We start from the raw sequence: 7,001 nt of genomic DNA on the forward strand, positions 1-7,001 counted from the left end.
AGCTCTTTTAAGTTTTTAGTTCTCAAGTTTTACAATCGTCGGGAAAAGGGGGAGGCGGGGAATTTTTAATTGAGTGTTGACTCCCAATCCGTAAGTCATTTATTACAATAATATTGCCCGCTACGAACGAAAAATCACTTTACAATCATCTATGATTGTTAGGTCAACTTTTTGCAAACGGGCAAAATAAATGGCTTATTCGACTCGGGTAAATATCCCGCCGCACGTTCACTTCAGAATTTAATGAGCGTATGTTATTCTCTTTAAAAGCTTTGGATGCATAGGTCATTTGCATCTTTAACATGGTTCAAGCTTGCACATCCATTTTTAAAAGACGTGTAGAAGAAATCTCTTTCTTGTAAAATTCCAAGCTATAAGGGTTGAACTAGTGGAATTTCCCAAACTTGGATAACAAAAGTTTTGTGTTAATTTTTGGTGTGTGAATAAATTTGATTTACTTACATTTGTTGTTGTTTTAAATTTTTTCCATACATAAACTCAAAAATTTTCATTTTGCTGTGATCTATTTGCCTTTTTTTGTTTACGGCATGAAGGAAGAGAGAAAACTCAAAGTTTTGATTTAAGAAAAAAGTGTACATTTAAAATGGAGACGCACAGAGCACAAATGTAGAGAGAGATAATTCCAAAGAGTGTCTGTAATTTTTAGGCAATCTTAGGTCTTTTTAGCTTTTATATCTCAGGTTTTGCAATTGTCGGGAAAAGGGGGAGGCGGGGTGCTTTTAACTGAGTGTTGACTCCAAATCAGTACGTCATTTCTTACAAAAATATAGATCGTTACGGATGATAAATCACTTTACAGTCATCTATGATTGTTACGTAAGCTTTTCGGAAACGTGAAAGTAATGGCTAGTTTGATTCTAGTAAATATCCCACTGCACGTTCATTGAGAATTTAATGAGTGTTTTTTATTCTCTTTAAAAGCTTTGGATCCATAGGTCATTTGCATCTTTAACATGTTTCAAGCATGCATATCCATTTTTAAAACACGTGTAGAACAAATCTCTATCTTGTAAAATTCCATGCAATTAGGGTTGAACTAGTGGTATTTCCCAATCTTGGATAACTAAATTTTGTGTTCATTTGTGGCTTGTGAATAAATTTTCATTACTTACATTTTTTATTGTATTAATTTTTTTCCATACATAAACTAAAACTTTCATTTTGTTGTGATGTATTTACCTTTTTTTGTTTACGGCATGAAGGGAGAACGAAAACTCAAAGTTTTGATTTAAGAAAAAAGTGTACATCTAAAATGGATATGCACAATGCACAATTGTAGAGAGATATAATTCCAAAGAGTGTCTGTGATTTTTAAGGATTGTAAGCTCTTTTCAGTTTTTATATCTCAGGTTTTTCAATCGTTGGGAAAAGGGGGAAGCGGGGGATTTTTAATTAAGACTCCCAATCAGTAAGTCATTTCTTAGAATAGTATAGCCCATTACGAATGAAAAATCACTTTACAATCATCAATGATTGTTAGGTCAGCTTTTTGCAAACGGGCGAAATGATGGCTCGTTTGACTCGGGTAAATATCCCACCGCACGTTCACTAGAGAATTTAATGAGCGTATGTCATTCTCTTTAAAAGCTTTGGATCCATAGGTCATTTGCATCTTTAACATATTTCAAGCATGCATCTCCATTTTTAAAACACGTGTAGAAGAAATCTCTTTCTTGTAAATTCTATGCAATTAGGGTTGAACTAGTGGAATTTCCCAAACTTGGAAAACAAAAATTTTGTGTTCATTTGTGGTGTGTGAATAAATTTTCTATACATACATTTGTTATTGTTTTAATTTTTTTTCACACATAAACCCTAAAATTTTCATTTTGTTGTGATCTATTTGCCTTTTTTGGTTTACGGGATGAAGGGAGAACGAAAACTCAAAGTTTTGATTTAAGAAAAAAGTGTACATCTAAAATGGAGATGCACAATGCACAAATCTAGGGAGAGATAATTCCAAAGAGTGTTTGTAATTTTTAGGGATTGTAAGATCTTTTTAGTTTTTATATCTCAGGTTTTGCAATCATCGGGAAAACAGGGAGGCGGGGTATTTTTAACTGACTGTTGACTCCCAATCCGTATGTCATTTCTTACAAAAATATAGCCCATTACTCATGATAAATCACATTACAATCATCTATGATTGTTAGGTCAGCTTTTTGCAAAAGGGAAAAATATTGGCTTGTTTGACTAGGGTAAATATCCCGCCGCACGTTCACTTTAGAATTTAATGAGTGTATGTTATTCTCATTAAAAGCTTTGGATCAATAGGTCATTTGCATCCTTAACATGTTTCAAGCATGCATATCCATTTTTAAATCACGTGTAGAAGAATTCTCTATCTTGCAAAATTCCAAGCTATTTGGGTTGAACTTGTGGAATTTCCCAATCTTGGATAACTAAATTTTGTGTTCATTTGTGGTGTGTGAATAAATTTTCATTAATTACATTTTTTATTGTTTTAATTTTTTTTCCATACATAAACTCTAAAATTTACATATTGTTGTGATCTATTTACCTTTTTTTGTTTACGGCATGAAGGGAGAACGAAATCTCAAAGTTTTTATTTAATAAAAAAGTGTACATCTAAAATGGAGATGCACAATACACAAATGTAGAGAGATATAATTCCAAAGAGTGTCTGTGATTTTTAAGGATTGTGAGCTCTTTTCAATTTTTAGTTCTCTGGTTTTGCAATTGTTGTGAAAAGGGGGAGGCGGGGGATTTTTAATTGAGTGTTGACCCCCAATCCGTAAGTCATTTCTTACAATATTCTAGCCCTTTACGAATGAAAAATCACTTTACAATCATCTATGATTGTTAGGTCCGCTTTTTGCAAATAGGCAAAATAATGGCTTGTTTGACTCGGGTAAATATCCCGCCGCACGTTCACTTCAGAATTTAATGAGCGTTTGTAATTCTCATTAAAAGCTTTGGATCCATAGGTCATTTGCATCTTTAACATGTTTCAAGCATGCATATCCATTTATAAAACACGTGAAGAAGAAATCTCATTCTTGTAAAATTCCAAGCTATTAGGGTTGAACTAGTGGAATTTCCCAATCTTGGATGACTAAATTTTGTGTTCATTTGTGGTGCGTGAGTAAATTTTCAGTACTTACATTTGTTATTGTTTTAATTTTTTTCCATACATAAACTCTAAAATTTTCATTTTGTTGTGATCTATTTGCCTTTTTTTGTTTACGGTATAAAGGGAGAACGAAAACTCAAAGTTTTGATTTAAGAAAAAAGTGTACATCTAAAATGGAGATGCACAAATGTAGAGAGATATAATTCCAAAGAGTGTCTGTGATTTTTAAGGATTGTAAGCTCTTTTCAGTTATTATATCTCAGGTTTTGCAATCGTCGAGAAAAGGGGGAGGCGGGGGATTTTTAATTGAGTGTTGACTCCCAATCCGTAAGTCATTTCTTACAATAATATAGCCTATTACGAATGAAAAATCACTTTACACTCATCTATGATTGTTAGGTCAGCTTTTTGCAAACGGGCAAAATAATGGCTTGATTAACTCGGGTAAATATCCCATCGCATGTTCCCTAGAGAATTTAATGAGCGTATGTTATTCTCTTTAAAAGCTTTGGATCCATAGGTCATTTGCATCTTTAACATGTTTCAAGCTTGCATATCCATTTTTAAAACACGTGTAGAAGAAATCTCTTTCTTGTAAAATTCCAAGTTATTAGGGTTGAACTAGTGGAATTTCCCAAACTTGGATAGCAATAGTTTTGTGTTAATTTTTGGTGTGTGAATAAATTTTCTTTACTTGCATTTGTTATTTTTTTAAATTTTTTCCATACATTGACTCAAAAATTTTCATTTTGCTGTGATCTATTTGCCTTTTTTTGTTTACGGGATGAAGGGAGAGAGAAAACTCAAAGTTTTGATTAAAGAAAAAAGTGTACATTTAAAATGGAGACGCACAGTGCACAAATGTTGAGAGGGATAATTCCAAAGAGTGTCAGTAACTTTTAGGGAATTTAAGCTCTTTTTAGTGTTTATATCTCTGGTTTTGCAATCGTCGGGAAAAGGAGGAGGCGGGGTGTTTTTAACTCAGTGTTGACTCCCAATCCGTATGTCATTTCTGACAAAAATATATCCCGTTACTCATGACAAATCATATTACAATCATCTATGATTGTTAGGACAACTTTTTGCAAACGGGCAAAATAATGGCATGTTTGACTCGGGTAAATATCCCGCCGCACGTTCACTTCAGAATTTAATGAGCGTATGTTATTCTCTTTAAAAGCTTTGGATGCATAGGTCATTTGCATCTTTAACATGGTTCAAGCTTGCACATCCATTTTTAAAAGACGTGTAGAAGAAATCTCTTTCTTGTAAAATTCCAAGCTATAAGGGTTGAACTAGTGGAATTTCCCAAACTTGGATAACAAAAGTTTTGTGTTAATTTTTGGTGTGTGAATAAATTTGATTTACTTACATTTGTTGTTGTTTTAAATTTTTTCCATACATAAACTCAAAAATTTTCATTTTGCTGTGATCTATTTGCCTTTTTTTGTTTACGGCATGAAGGAAGAGAGAAAACTCAAAGTTTTGATTTAAGAAAAAAGTGTACATTTAAAATGGAGACGCACAGTGCACAAATGTAGAGAGAGATAATTCCAAAGAGTGTCTGTAATTTTTAGGGAATTTAAGCTCTTTTTAGTTTTTATATCTCAGGTTTTGTAATCGTCGGGAAAAGGGGGAGGCGGGGGATTTTTAATTGAGTGTTGACTCCCAATCCGTAAGTCATTTCTTTCAATAATATAGCCCGTTACGAATGAAAAATCACTTTAAAATCATCTATGATTGTTAGGTCAGCTTTTTGCAAACAGGCAAATTAATGGATTGTTTGACTCGGGTAAATATCCCACCGCACGTGCACTAGAGAATTTAATGAGGGTATGTTATTCTCTTTAAAAGCTTTGGATCCATTGGTCATTTGCATCTTTAACATGTTTCAAGCTTGCATATCCATTTTTAAAACACGTGTAGAAGATATCTCTTTCTTGTAAAATTCCAAGCTATTAGGGTTGAGCTAGTGGAATTTCCCAAACTTGGATAACAAAAGTTTTGTGTTAATTTTTGGTGTGTCAATAAATTTTCTTTACTTACATTTGTTATTGTTTTAAATTTTTTCCATACATAAACTAAAAAAATTTTCATTTTGTTGTGATCTATTTGCCTTTTTTTGTTGACGGGATGAAGGGAGAGAGAAAACTCAAAGTTTTGATTTAAGAAAAAAGTGTACATTTAAAATGGAGACGCACAGAGCACAAATGTAGAGAGAGATAATTCCAAAAAGTGTCTGTAATTTTTAGGCAATCTTAGGTCTTTTTAGTTTTTATATCTCAGGTTTTGCAATTGTCGGGAAAAGGGGGAGGCGGGGTGCTTTTAACTGAGTGTTGACTCCCAATCAGTAAGTCATTTCTTACAAAAATATAGATCGTTACGGATGATAAATCACTTTACAGTCATCTATGATTGTTAGGTAAGCTTTTTGTAAACGGGCAAAATAATGGCTAGTTTGATTCTGGTAAATATCCCACTGCACGTTCATTGAGAATTTAATGAGCGTTTTTTATTCTCTTTAAAAGCTTTGGATCCATAGGTCATTTTCATCTTTAACATGTTTCAAGCATGCATATCCATTTTTAAAACACGTGTAGAAGAAATCTCTTTCTTGTATAATTCCAAGCTATTTGGGTTGAACTAGTGGAATTTCCCAATCTTGGATAACTAAATTTTGTGTTCATTTGTGGTGTGTGAATAAATTTTCATTACTTACATTTTTTAATGTTTAAATTTTTTTCCACACATAAACTCTAAAATTTTCATTTTGTTGTGATCTATTTACCTTTTTTTGTTGACGGCATGAAGGGAGAACGAAAACTCAAAGTTTTGACATAATAAAAAAGTGTACATCTAAAATGGAGATGTACAACGCACAAATGTAGAGAGTTATAATTCCAAAGAGTGTCTGTGATTTTTAAGCATTGTGAGCTCTTTTAAGTTTTTAGTTCTCAGGTTTTGCAATCGTCGGGAAAAGGGGGAGGTGTGGGATTTTTAATTGAGTGTTGAATCCAAATCCGTAAGTCATTTCTTACAATAATATAGCCCGTTACGAATGAAAAATCACTTTACAATCATCTATGATTCTGAGGTCAGCTTTTTGCAAACGGGCTAAATAGTGGCTAGTTTGACTCGCGTAAATATCCCGCCGCACGTTTACTTCAGAATTTAATGAGCGTTTGTAATTCTCATTCAAAGCTTTAGATCCATAGGTCATTTGCTTCTTTTACATGTTTCAAGCATGCATATCCATTTTTAAAACACGTGTAGAAGAAATCTCTTTCTTGTAAAATTCCAACCTATTAGGGTTGAACAAGTGGAATTTCCCAATCTTGGATAACTAAATTTTTTGTTCATTTGTGGTGTGTGAATAAATTTTCATTACTTACAATTGTTATTGTTTTAATTTTTTTCCAAACATAAACTCTTAAATTTTCATTTTGTTGTGATCTATTTGCCTTGTTTTGTTCACGGCATGAAGGGAGAACGAAAACTCAAAGTTTCGATTTAAGAAAAAAGTGTACATCTAAAATGGAGATGCACAATGCACAAATGTAGAGAGATATAATTCCAAAGAGTGTATGGGATTTTTAAGGATTGTAAGCTCTTTTCAGTTTTTATATCTCAGGTTTTGCAATCGTCGGGAAACGGGGCAGGCAGGGGATTTTTAATTGAGTGTTGACTCCCAATCCGTAAGTCATTTCTTACAGTAATATAGCCCGTTACTAATGAAAAATCACTTTACAACCATCTATGATTGTTAGGTCGGCTTTTGGCAAACGGGCAAAATAATGGCTTGTTTGACTCGGGTAAATATCCCACCGCACATTCACAGGAGAATTTAATGAGCGTATGTCATTCTCTTTAAAAGCTTTTAATCCAT

Source organism: Aristolochia californica, unplaced genomic scaffold (genome assembly GCF_029961685.1).
Source record: "Aristolochia californica isolate CCGP_79_NKW_82.1479 unplaced genomic scaffold, dmAriCali1.0.hap1 SCAF_12, whole genome shotgun sequence".
Lineage (NCBI taxonomy): Eukaryota > Viridiplantae > Streptophyta > Magnoliopsida > Piperales > Aristolochiaceae > Aristolochia > Aristolochia californica.